The 14,474-nt window shown below is 36.3% G+C and overlaps 1 protein-coding gene across 5 annotated transcripts in view; it reads right to left on the bottom strand.

Annotated features, from left to right (window-relative positions):
• Window positions 1–14,474, bottom strand: part of LOC106071779 (zwei Ig domain protein zig-8-like) — a 247,733-nt gene that overhangs the window by 128,681 nt on the left and 104,578 nt on the right. For 3 of the 5 annotated variants that reach the window (XM_056032684.1, XM_056032674.1, XM_056032709.1), the window contains one exon: window positions 2,479–2,571. The exons of 1 other annotated variant lie outside the window; for it this stretch is intronic. The gene's annotated coding sequence lies outside the window, so the exon portion shown is untranslated. Of the gene's footprint in view, window positions 1–2,478; window positions 2,572–4,021; window positions 4,120–14,474 lie in introns of all 5 variants that reach the window. One more of the 5 variants, XM_056032693.1, reaches the window with a different exon arrangement.

The following is a 14,474-nucleotide window of genomic DNA, read 5'->3' as shown; positions in this document are numbered from 1 at the left end:
AGCAAGTTAAGGACATACACAAAACCTAATACCAGCAAGTTAAGGACATACCCAAAACCTAATACCCAGCAAGTTAAGGATATACACAAAACCTAATACCAGCAAGTTAAGGACATACACAAAACCTAATACCAGCAAGTTAAGGACATACACAAAACCTAATACCAGCAAGTTAAGGACATACACAAAACCTAATACCCAGCAAGTTAAGGATATACACAAAACCTAATACCAGCAAGTTAAGGACATACCCAAAACCTAATACCAGCAAGTTAAGGACATACCCAAAACCTAATACCAGCAAGTTAAGGACATACCCAAAACCTAATACCCAGCAAGTTAAGGACATACACAAAACCTAATACCAGCAAGTTAAGGACATACACAAAACCTAATACCAGCAAGTTAAGGACATACCCAAAACCTAATACCCAGCAAGTTAAGGACATACACAAAACCTAATACCAGCAAGTTAAGGACATACACAAAACCTAATACCAGCAAGTTAAGGACATACCCAAAACCTAATACCCAGCAAGTTAAGGATATACACAAAACCTAATACCAGCAAGTTAAGGACATACACAAAACCTAATACCAGCAAGTTAAGGACATACACAAAACCTAATACCAGCAAGTTAAGGACATACACAAAACCTAATACCCAGCAAGTTAAGGATATACACAAAACCTAATACCAGCAAGTTAAGGACATACCCAAAACCTAATACCAGCAAGTTAAGGACATACACAAAACCTAATACCAGCAAGTTAAGGACATACCCAAAACCTAATACCCAGCAAGTTAAGGACATACACAAAACCTAGTACAAGCAAGTTAAGGACATACCCAAAACCTAATACCAGCAAGTTAAGGACATACCCAAAACCTAATACCCAGCAAGTTAAGGACATACACAAAACCTAATACCCAGCAAGTTAAGGACATACACAAAACCTAATACCCAGCAAGTTAAGGACATACACAAAACCTAGTACAAGCAAGTTAAGGACATACACAAAACCTAATACCAGCAAGTTAAGGACATACACAAAACCTAATACCCAGCAAGTTAAGGACATACCCAAAACCTAATACCAGCAAGTTAAGGACATACACAAAACCTAATACCAGCAAGTTAAGGACATACACAAAACCTAATACCCAGCAAGTTAAGGACATACACAAAACCTAATACCAGCAAGTTAAGGACATACACAAAACCTAATACCCAGCAAGTTAAGGATATACACAAAACCTAGTACAAGCAAGTTAAGGACATACACAAAACCTAATACCAGCAAGTTAAGGACATACACAAAACCTAATACCCAGCAAGTTAAGGACATACACAAAACCTAATACCAGCAAGTTAAGGACATACACAAAACCTAATACCCAGCAAGTTAAGGACATACACAAAACCTAATACCAGAAAGTTAAGGATATACACAAAACCTAATACCAGAAAGTTAAGGATATACACAAAACCTAATACCAGAAAGTTAAGGACATACACAAAACCTAATACCCAGCAAGTTAAGGATATACACAAAACCTAGTACAAGCAAGTTAAGGACATACACAAAACCTAATACCCAGCAAGTTAAGGACATACCCAAAACCTAATACCAGAAAGTTAAGGATATACACAAAACCTAATACCAGAAAGTTAAGGACATACACAAAACCTAATACCAAGCGATGTCTTTCGTAAAAAAACTGAAGTACTATTAAATCAAAACATAAAACACATGACTTATAGATGTAAATGTTTGGATCTGAAGAAACAAACGTTAAAAAAACATTTACAAAGAATATTTTGTAACTTATTGAAATGTACAACAATAACTTATTAAACTTGCAAGGTCTCACTCAACACGCAAGCTCTCACTAAGCTCACTAGGTCTTACTAAAAGGTCTCACTCATGTAACTCGCAATGCTTAACCCTTTAAATGCCATTATAATCGACAACATAGATATTTGTATTGTTTTATATTTAAGAATTTTTTAATTGAAAAGAAACCACGTTTTAAAAAAGCAGAAAGTGTATACTAAATATATATCTAGTCCATCTCAGATTTGTAAATATAAATTAAGTCTTTTCTCATTCTACTAAAACCCACTCTCCAATTCTTTAACTTTGAGGTAATTTTTTTTAAAGAAACAAAACATTCTTAGTGAATTTTCTTTTTTTTTTTTTACACCACTCAGCCTGGAACTAAAATAAAACAAAAACATCTGACAATGTAAAGTGTTGACTTAAAAGGCAGCTATTAAATCCGCTACATTTGCCAGTAATGTCATTAAGTCTACACCTCAGCCGTAACTGATGTAGTGTGGGGGTTGTTTTCCCGTGACAGAACCTATATGTCATCTTCTTAAGGTATGGCTTCACGTGCCGTAAGTTCCTCGACAAGGGATGTGTTTATTTTCTGCATAGAAACATTGAGATATTTGTCATAATTCAACTCACTTGCCGCTCACTTGAGCTAGGAATGATCGTCTAGGGACTAGGCTTGTTTCTCGGTGACATCAATGGAATAGTTGAAATTGAAGGACGTCAACACTGGGGAAAGAGGAATATTTAGGAACAGATATTAGCAACAAGAAAAAGTAAAAAAGTAAAACAGCTTTACATTTGTACAGACGACACAATGAAATGGGAAACAACAACGACACACAAATGATAGAATCAGTAAAGTGTTTAAACGAAAGTGTTACTTCCTGTTTTCACATCCCGCCGGAACCAAAGGTGAGAAAGAGGAGGGGGGGATTGAAAAGAACGTAAGATCGTTATCTCCCAACAAGGAGGAACGATTCTACCTGCCGGCCGACTACCTGATCACAGGTGGGCAGTGGCGCAGTGTCGTTGATAGAAAGGAAGAAGCGCAGTGTGAAAACGACCCGGGCGTTACAGGTGGGCGATGGTCTGTCTCCTCCAGGGATGTCTGGTATAGTTCCCCTAGTGAATGGAATTTAGAAAAAGACTACGAAAATTGAGCACCGATTATAATCGGTTTCTATGTTGTAGATGTTGTTTTTTTTTTTTCTTTTAATGTCCGTTCTAATTTTATCTTAGAGAAGAACAGATTCTTGAAAAACTTATATTCCTAAGATCTGCTTCACAGTTCCAGACTTCAGTGATGTGATTTCATAAAACTTTGTTTCCGACTCCATGCTCTCTCTCTCTCTCTCTCTCTCTCTGTGTATTTCTATTTCTATAGCTAAACAAAGTTTGACTTCTTTATTGAATTCATCGCTCAAATACATGATCTGGAGTGAATAAATATTTCACATATGGATGGTCTTCAAATCCGAAATATATGAAAATTACAGTAACGCTTATTTTTTTCGCTTTGGGGGCGGGTGGGGGGGGGGGGTTGGACCGTTGGAGTCGATTTAAGTTCCTTTGGTCATCATTTGTTTTTCTACATGAGTCTTTGATCGGTCCACAAAGTTAATCTCCAATTAATCTTTAGATCGTTGCGCAGGAAGCATGACTCCATCGTTAAGAGTCCTCCACAGCAACACTAGAGTTTGACTTCATCCACCTCAGAGACAGCTAGCTGGGAACGTTACTTGTGTACATACATACAGACGACAGGGGAAATAACACGTTGGATTTCTTTAATAATGAGATCACCGCGACCTTGTCGCCTTCCGCCGCTCGCATGATTCAGACTAGTGGAGTGGTTGAACAGAATCGAAGTCGACAAGGGTAAGCGCATTCATTGTTAATGTATGTCCCCCCCCCCCTTTTACGACATTGGCGATGACAATCTTCGAGATCTTGCTTGACATCCTTTCTTAATGACAGTAAATGGCAGAACAAAGAACACTTCTGTGGCATGACGACACATGATTTAGAACAACTAGGCTCTTTTCTAGTCACACTACCCAAATAGAAAGACAGCTATAAGGCTAATTACCTCAGGATAAATATGTACGCCTTTCTGTAAGGAAAGTTTTGTAATTAAAACATTCAAAACACCAAAATACTATCATTTATTGCTTACTTTTTACAAAGCTTATATCATTTCACTCTGTCTGTCTGTCTGTCAGCTATTTCTCCCTCGTGCATTCTCCAATCAATTTGATACTATATTTATTGTACCTAACAAAACAAGAATCAATAAACAAAAAATACTCAGCTAGTCATATAATTATTGGTAATTAATTATTTTGTTTGACTTTGAATAAGGGAAATAAATTGTACATTTTTGGAAGATATACTTTGATGGACGGAGTTATTCCGCTTTAGATAAGTTTGTTTTTTTATATTTTGCTTTTTTTTTTTAACCGAAACAATATCCAAGACCAATAACTGTACTTACGTAATCAACATACTAACTTAGATTATCTTTATTTTTTTTTTCTCTCTTACTCTCTGAAAGTCTCTCTCAATCTCTTAAAGTCTCTCTCACTCTTACTAATGTAGGACGGATTGTGTAACTGTATCGTACTTAAAGATTATTTTTCAGTGACCACTTTACTTCTTCTAGCCCCTACAGATATCCCAGAAACCCTTCCTATAAATCTAAATAAAAAGTCACAAACTTGATCTATGAATACGATATTATAACCAATTATAAAACAACATCCTTACCACAACAGTTTAACCTCTTTCAGTGTCCCTTCCTATTTAAAGTAAGTGTACAAATGTTTGTTTGATCGAATAGAGAGTAGTTGGCAGCACCACTATGCCTGTTGACTTAGCAAAGTACATACAGACTGTCCACATTGAAGTGATGCCAACTCTTCGCATTACCCGTATCGATTCCAACTCCAAGAATACTTAGAAGAAAAGTTACCAAAAACGCTCCTACAAAACGTATAACTTCAGCTCAAAGAGGATAATTTTGTTTGCTTATGAAAAGTCTTGCCACCCCTATTCTAACTACCCACAATCTACAATCGCACATAGTGTATCTTTTATAGGCCAAAATAAGATATTGATTGTTCAATCAACTACAAAATGGAGATTTATTTACAAGAAGTAAATGGTATACTTTAGTCGATTGACTAAACGAGAGTCAGGGAGAGAGAGATGACAGTTTAGAGTAAGATTGCTTAAGATTAGCCCTGATTAGCTTCTGTTTGTATAGTTTGTAAAATGCCAAATGATATCTGGTATATTGAAGTTATATTGATTTTCGTGGTAACAGTCATTGTCTCTATCCCAACATTTTGATTCCATATTATTGTTATCCTGCGGCATACACTGATGCAACACTCAGCTTCCAGTTTTAAAGTGAACTAATAAACCGAACTCAAAGTAAGGGTTAAAAACTTCAAAGCAAAATAAAACACTCCAAGACATAGACTTTAAATTATTCACAAGATCTATACACAATAGCTGTTGTTTAACAGTTTCTCCTTTTATGTTTAGATAAATCAATACAATGTTTTTATTTTTGTTATGATAGAGCTTGATCTAGTTTCCCTTTCTTAAAACAGCTAGAATGATATTTTTCTATAAGTTGCGATGGCTTGTTTAAGCCTTGTTTTTTGTTCGACTAATTTTGGACGTTAGTTCCCCCTTCAGAGCATATTGTCCATAGGGCAGATGTTGTTAATGTCATCTGTTTCTTTGGCCAACAGCTAACGAGCAAGGTGTCATGTGGCCAGCACAACAACCAACCGCCTTTACTTTTCCCCAACTAAAGTCAGGTACCTATTAGAGTTGGCTGGACTAAAAATCCCGACATTCAAAATTCCAGTCTTCACCAAGGTTCGAAACCAGGAACCGAGGTTCGGAAGCCAAGCACTTAACCACTCAACCACCGCACCCTCACGTTCCTACTTAAATAAAGATGACCGCATCCTAGACTCTAACCTGAGGGCGACAGGAGAGCGGATTCTCAATGAAAGACCCAAGAGCAGCTAAAATGATCTGTACGCTATATTTTATGTTCACCTTAAATTTCTGTAGTTACTTCAAGGTCTAATGTAGTGACATGTTTTGGGCGTCCAGGACTCTGTATTAAGTCTGACACGCTTCTGTTGTGTTCACCTGCGACCACCCAAGTAAGATAATATAATTATATACCCCCAGACACGCCTTTCCCAAGTTATTGGTTGCTGGGACATGAGAGACATTTGCGGGTTACAGGAAGTCTTTCTGAACATGAAGCGCTAGTGAGCCCGTAAGGAACGATGCTTGGCTTGTAGTGAAAAAACGTAGGTGGGATAAATTGAAATTGAACTTTGATGAGAAATTTAGCTGGGGATGAATGTTGCTATCGTGGGTTGAAAAAAATCCTATAATGAATGGGCTTAGCGTGAATTTAATGAATCTGAATCTTATATTGTTATTTTTTTAAAAATAGATTTAGAGAACCTCCAATAGCATGGAAATTTTGAGTCATTTCACTTGTTGTTTGCGTTGATCTTTATGGAGCACTCAAAAAGAATTCGTTTTCAAGTCCCTAGGAAATGTTGACATGAGCTAAGAGATTCTAAAACATGCTCAAACTGGTTTTCCCCTGCCGAAACTAGATACGGAACTATGTAAGCATCTAATTTTCAGTTTTGAAATGTGATTGTTTTATATATAGTATGACGGTGAAATGTCTTTTTTTCAAAGGTTTTAAAATGTATTGGTTAAGTATTTATTTGCTGATTTAGAGAAAAAAAAATGAAACAAATAATCTCATAGTTTTAAAATAATTATTAAAAAAAAAAAAATGAAAAACATTTCCTTTTAAAAAGTTACAAGAAAATTGCAGGGTTATGTAAATTCAAGCATAAAAATAAATACCATAATATACAAAAAAAATATCTTTCTTCAACATTGATCCATTGCAGAGTTTCATACTTGGCGGGGAACCTATAAATAGCCAGCTTTCGGTTGTATTCTGTGTACAAAAAAATAATGGAAGTGCTGATACACTAGGTAATTTAACAAACAAACAAAAAAAAGACTAATTTCAGTGCAATTTTTAGTACTGCAGAATTAAATCTTTTAAGCTCTTACGTTTTTTAGCAGCCCCCGAAAGGGGAAAAGACGCTATTAGTTTTGTGTGAAATGTCTGTCCGTCCCGTCCCGTTTAGATCTCGTGAACTAGAAAAGGTGGTGAAAATCCGACATCATAATATTTTAGTCCATTCAAAGTGTTGATGCAACGGCTAATTTTTCCTTTTCTAAAAGCGAAAAATCTTATTTCTTATATCACTTATGCAAGCAGTTTTTTCATAAAAATACACCACTTTTACAACTATTAACTATTAATAGTAACAAACACTGGAGGCTCTTTAGTAGGGGTAGACTGCCGTCTGCCATATATGTAACATCTTTATGCAAACGGTTTTTGATTTTTTGTCAAATATTTTTTTTTTTTACATTTGCATTGCTAAATTAAATAAGTTCTGTCATACTAAGAGCTATATTTAAAAGAGAAAAAATCTATTTAGTATGCATATAAGTTGGACAAAATTTAAAACAACAATTAATAAGTAACTTTTGATATTATCGCGTGAACTGCAGTAGATGTAGACCTACACAAAACACTTATCGAAAGTAAAAACAGGCCAGGTTTACATTAACTTTACATTCACTTTCACCTATCTTTTGGTCTGCTGGACCGCTGGGGCACCACACAAGATCTGTCAACATTCTTTCTCCATTCTTCTCTGTCATTTTTCTTTGATCGAATTTAATTCTGATATTCTTTCTGAAAATACTGATACCTGCATTTTTACCTGCCTGGGTGGACCAGTCTTTGTAACCCTGTTAATTTTTGTAAGTTGGCAATTTTAAAGTTCAATTTGGAGCTCATGACACTATTGTCTGTCTCGTGAACATTCGTTTTCGAATAATTTTTTACATTTTAAAACTGGTTAGTTCATCAATGTTTAATGACTTAACTGACCTATTGAACTGTACCCTCTAGGTAATGACGTCTTTTAGCTTGAATCAATGTAGAATTATATCTTGTTTTACACATGTTATTTCCTGTAAGACAATATTATCATTTTATATGCTAATGATTCTATAATTGGTAGTGCCACCAGGAGGTTCAGATGTCACGGCAGTAATCGCCATCCATTATCTTTCATCCACTTTTTTTTTTACAAACGAGAAACTCGCATGTGAATTCTGTTGCGCATTTAAATGCATTCAATCCAAACATACAATTAACGTTTTTGTTTTGATTTGTTTATCTGGGCAAAGAAGGGAGGTAATGGTTTATTTTTATGATCAAATTGTTATCATTTTTATTCTTTTCCAGTTTGAACACGATTGTAACAAACCCAAAAGTCCACGAAGAACATGTTGCAATGAAAGAGCTATGTCAACCTTGTTTTATTCAGACATGTCATTCAACTAAAAAACAAAAAAAAAAAACAACAAATATTGACTGCCATTTTAAGGGGGATAACTTTCCATGTCGGTTAATAACGCTTAGACATTGAAAAAATAAATATGAGCGAAAGATACGCATGGTTTCGTGTGACTAGTGACTGCAGTTTCTTCACACATAAACTTAATGTTGAAATATTGAGAGCAATAGAGATAGGGTTAGATCTGGGATAATGATGGATCGACCACAGCGCCAAAACGTGGACGCCAAAATGTGGACGTCAAAACGTCTTGCTTCGGATAGAAGGCTGTAATGAAGAGAAATGAGCAGGGCGTATCTTCAACATTCTTTCTTCTGTTTTATGCTCTGTAGTGCAACATGTGCATGACTTTTATACAAAAAAAAAATAAGTACTATATAAATATTACTGTAAAGTCATACGCTATGCTAAAAAGTTACTTGCTTTTCAAATTATACTAAACAGTAATATACTGTGTAAATGACGTCATTCAGGAAGGATGCTACTAAATGTATGCCTTAAAGTCCATACACTTTAAAATTATATCCACAGAGTCAGTGCCATAAACAAGTCAGAAGCAGCAGCAATGTTGTTGTTTTTATATATATATATATATAATTGACTGACCTAATGTTCAAGTGTAGACAGCGCTCTATTGTGTTTTAAATCTAAAAACTGATGAATGATATACGACCTAGGCTATCTGACAATCAACTTAAAATTACTTTCCATAACAATGTATATGTCATACACAAAAAAGAAACACAGTTAACGTCTAAACATTTTTAATATTGATCGTAAGATGAGAAACGTTAAACAAGAAACTGATAAAAAAATTAATTGTTCGTTTGTAAAAAAATGTTTAACATGTTTTGAATGTACCTTCAGAGTTGAAGATAATTTACTTCCTAGATCAAACCTCCCGCAGGACGAGAGGGGGTTGGCAGCGGGCAGAGTATGAACCCAGAACCAGTGACAAGTCCGAACGACAGTCCAGGGTGCATACCGCACGATCAGATTGAAAGTGACGGACTGACTGATAAAAAAAATGTTTCAAATCTTAAAATCTCACCCTGCTGGGAAAACTCCTAGTCTCTGAGAGTTTGTACGTTTCAGAGTTTCTCTTGAAGGAGTGCATGACATTTGGCTGTGTACAGTTCACCAAACATTGGTCAGAGGACGAGCAAGCTTATTGTGTGGTTCTTTTTTTAACAATGGCGTCAGGGAGTGCCCATCATTACATAATAATTTGTAGATAGGGAAACGTGAGGCTGTTTGTGTGTAATTAGATATCCAGAATAATGATTTATTATTAATATTGGGTGGGGGTGAGTCCACCCAGATCTCATGGGTACCTGATATTCATATAGGTCGCCGATCGTTGTAATGACCACATGACACCAGCTATAACCGTCGGTCATAGCAATAGATGACCTTTACGTCATCTGCCTTGTAAATCTAGACCGCAATGTCTGAAAGGGGTAAAGTGGTAAAGTAAAGTAAAGTACCCGTTTCAGACCTTGCGGTCTATAGTGCAGATGATGTTAAGGTCATCTGTTTCTTTGACCAATGGTTAAAGAGCAGGGTTTCATGTGGCCAGCGACCAACCGCCTTTACTTTCCCCAACGAAAGACAGGTACCTATTAGAGCTGGGTGGACTCAGGAGCGTCCTAAAAATCTCGAAATTCAAAATCCCAGTCTTCACCGAGATTCGAAACCAGGACCCCAGGTTACAAACTAAGCATCCGAGCCCCCCTGAAAGGGATACCGTACTTTTTTAAAATTATTATTGATATTATAGAACTAAATGTATCCATTTTCGTGAAGGATCAAAGTTTATCTTATGATTATAATTATCTGGTGCAAAGGCCATTGAAAATGTTACACCTACAAGTTAGTTATAGACACAGTGAGGATCGTATAGTGTTCACAGATCCATATGCTTATGAGAAGAGTGCCCAGCTTAGTGGCAGAGTTGTGACAAGTGACAGCTCTATGCTTGACATTTTCTTTGCATCAATGATGAATGCCATTCAGTAAATGTGTTATAGTAACACGCTGTGTGTCACCTCTAGACTGAACTATGTTTGAACCCATGTTTTCTTTCAGTGAATAAAAGCTGTAAATGATACATGTAGATAAATACGCTGTGTGTACATACTACAACACATTTTCTGAAAAACGTTTGGCATTTTCCAACCATTCTTTTGTCACCACATTCTCATAGCATACGTTTTACAGTACACGTTAAGGTTTGAACTCTGTTTTTTTATTGTAAATTTAGAACTATTCGAAAACGGATGAAATCTTTCAGTCGATTTAATGACACTAGCAAGTTCCGACAGACCAACGCCGTTTGGTAGTCTATTAGGCCTTATGGTTCGTGATCTTTAAAGTACCTCTGGCTAAGAAGACTAACCAAACGAGATTTTTGTTGAACACGCTACTGCTGGGATAGCTTCATGACACACCAGATCTGAAGATGTAGATTCATTAGAGTCACGTGAGTGAATGAATGTAGAAACGTTCACACCATTCGCTGCGTAAACAAAATCCTGGTTATCAAGCTTGGACGTTAATTCAATTAATTTTCTACACTGAGAGAATTCGTTTTAAATTGATTTAAGTTTAGTTTGATATATAAAAGGAATAAATCCAAATATACAGCCACCTAACAATATTGTAAAATGTATTTCCCCTTTCGATATCAAACGAAATGTATTAATTACCACTATTTAATAAGCAATTTTTTTTTGTTAATTCATTCATGTTCTGAATAATCGTTGAGACTTCCAGAGCAATCATAGAATGAAAAGTGAGAGTAATGACGTGTTCAAAATTTGTACTAGGCAGACAGAGTGAGTTGATCTAGGCCTTGCACAAATCATACAGATTAAATATACAGAACAATAAGAGTTCAGTGTAAACATATTAAATCACTCCTAGTCCTCGTTTACAAGATTACGTTGTACATACGATCCCGATGATATTACTTGACGTATGTAATGCTCTGTTGGAAAACTACATTTCTAGAGGGGGAATCAACAAGCTAAAATGTCATTTTAACACGAGACGTCTAAATGAATAGAGAGATAACGGTAGACTAGTCCAGATTTTCTAATGGCTAAAAAACTGATACAAGTTAAACCCACGAGAGACTCGTGTAACACTATGGCATCTAGGTTTACCCAGGAACCAATCAACGTAAGGGAATTGTAACTTGTAAAGTAGATCTTTCCCCATCGTTGATTAGCTTAAATACATAGGAGAGAGAGGGAGAGACAGAAAGAGAGGGAGAGATGCGCAGAGACAGAGAGAATGAGAAAAGATCCAGACGTTAAGTGAAAGATAGCAAGAGAATGGAGAGACTTAGAAAGGATCAAAAAGAAAGAGAGAATGAGAAAGAAAAAGAGTCATAGAGTGAAGGAAAAAGAATAATATAGGTAGTGGTGTAAATAGTCTTATATATTTATACAAGTCTTGTATAGAAATCTTTTTTGAGATTTTAAATGAAATCATTCCCAGAGTTGTGAGCTCTGTAGAATAAGTGTTTTTTTTGTATTACCGTTTATTATTAATTTATATATGCATTATGGGGATATGACGTTTTTTAAATTGACATATTTTGTATTTGAAATTATCAGAATACTTTTTATTTCTTATTTCTTCAAATGACATTCCATCATCGTAACTTGTTCCTTTCATTTGCACAGATTTCATTGGAATGGGAAAAAAATCTATTGCAGTGGCCCATGCACTAAGGTCAGTAAATTCTTCAGTCTGCCAGGGCAGTATATTCCTCTATCAGGCAGGGCAGTATATTCTTCAATCTGATTAAGTGTTCCGGAAAAATAAGTTGGGGGTATACTATAGCGTAGAAAACAAAAACATTCACCCCCCTCCAACATCGTGTTATGATGTATTCAGTGGGGAATACCAATTGTGATATAGATTTATAGACAAACTTTTAATATCAATAACAATTTCCAATACATGGAGCAGGGTATGGTCTCATCAAAGTCAGATATTGCGATAACAGTGGTTTTGAAACATTCCTTCCAATTGTTTACAATCGAAAATTGAACGTGAAAGTCAACAATTTCTGTAAGACGGGGCGGAACACGACAGGAAGTCAGGATCTTAATGTGTTCAGGAAAACGTGCATACACAGAAATTAATGACAGCAAAAAAGATGTTAATGTCATGGTGAATCCCCTCCCCCACCACCAATACCGCATTTACAATTTTCCTAATTTCTGACTACAATTCGATACAAACCCTCGTCCCTTGGTTTTGCTTTACGCCGCTGGTAAAATAGAACAAAAGAAAATGTTCCGCAAACATTTTGATCCTCTTCAGATTTTCTTTCCAACTGACAAACTAGCAGACGTAGCAGACATGCTCTGCAAATAGAAGAAAAGGATCAGGACCACTTCAACCAATCAGCAATTATTAGAGATATTTTTTCCGTCCAAGGGAGGGAAATGATGTGCACAATTCACGAGCAGACGTGCTGCATCCCAATGTGCAATGTTTTTAGCCGACATGCGCAGTCCAGTGTTTTAAACTAATAGATCTATATATCATGGAATGACTAGATCAACACAATTTATACCTGAAAGATGAAGTTCTAACCAGTATTACAATGTTGTTTAGTAGGATGCATGGTCGAGAGGCTAAGTACGCTTGAACTTGGCTAGGCTTGGCTACCTATGAAGGGAGCTCGAGGTTCGACTGAGCACGTTTACTGAGCGCCTAAATGCAGCACGGAAAACTTTCTCCCAAATCCCCCCCCCCCCCCCCCAGCAGGCACACAGCAGGTTCACAAACGAGAATGGACCATAGCGCCCGAAGCAATGCTATAAGCATGAAAGTAGCGCTATATAAAACCTCATTTTGTTTTAAGCCAATCTAAAAGACAAAATTAGAATTACATTCAGCTGATTCAACATGTGGATTGATTCTATAACATACACAGTATTCTTATATTACAAGACAACCCTTTGTGTCAGTTTGTAAAGTCGATGTCTGCTACTTTAAACCAGAAATAGAACTTATGGCATATAAACAATATTTAACAATTATTTCAACTTCAAAATAATTGAACAAAAATTGAAAAGAGAATCTGACATAATAAATGTTTGATAATGAAGATAATCGATATAGAGACTAATATTTGTTTTTAAGATTCCGTAGCAACCAAATATTGATTTCCAACCAAATTCAAAGTCGATTTAATCTGGGCAAATATATTAATACTCTGCTGACAAAGATGAGCCCTATAACTCTGCCCACCAAAGTTTAAAGAAATGAATGTTTCTGTATGACAATGAATACATGTCTAGTAGGGTGACCTCTTTTGTATTCGGTCCTGCCTACCGACCGCTGGCTTGAATTGTTTGCCTAGTACGTTTGGTCGAAAATGTTCTTGTGTTACTTTGGAGTGTATAGTCTCCCATTAGACAAACAACGGTGATGTAGCACTTATGTCATCTGGCCTTTGATCTTGTCTAATCTTTCTGCATTCCCTACAGTTGTGTGTCTTTCTAGACCCTAGAGCCACTCTTCAAACACGAGAGAGCATGCTGCGAGCTATAGATTTACATGCAGAACTGGGACTTAAGAAAGTGCCGACGTCTCGCCCCCCCCTCCCCTCCAAACCTTTCTTTTCTTACGACCTTCCCTACCACCCTGTTTTTGTCCAGTTAACATTCTGTTAAACATTCTCTTGAAATTGTATTTAGCTCTACTTTCAGCTTAAGCACTTACATGTAGATCTGTATGGTAGGAAACAATTAGACTTCAGGAGCATCTTATAGTGAAGATGTTTATCTTTGATAGTAGATCGTCAATTCTTATGTTTCGAAAACAGAAATTTGTTGTCTACATGTGTACACAGTCTATAGAGCTCAATGTTTAGAAGTGTACAGTCTATAGTGCTCAATGTTTAGAAGTGTACACACTAGTACACAGTCTATAGTGCTCAATGCTTAGAAGTGTACACAGTTTATAGTGCTCAATGATTAGATGTGTACACAGCCTATGGTGTTCAATGTTTACATGTGTGCACGGTCTATAGCAGGTGTTCTCAGCCTTTGGATGGCGACCCCCTTGGAGGTCGAATGACAAATTGCCAGGGGTCGGTCT

The sequence above is a fragment of the Biomphalaria glabrata genome, chromosome 1, assembly GCF_947242115.1.
Source record: "Biomphalaria glabrata chromosome 1, xgBioGlab47.1, whole genome shotgun sequence".
Lineage (NCBI taxonomy): Eukaryota > Metazoa > Mollusca > Gastropoda > Planorbidae > Biomphalaria > Biomphalaria glabrata.
This window is presented reverse-complemented; position numbering and strand designations above follow the sequence as displayed.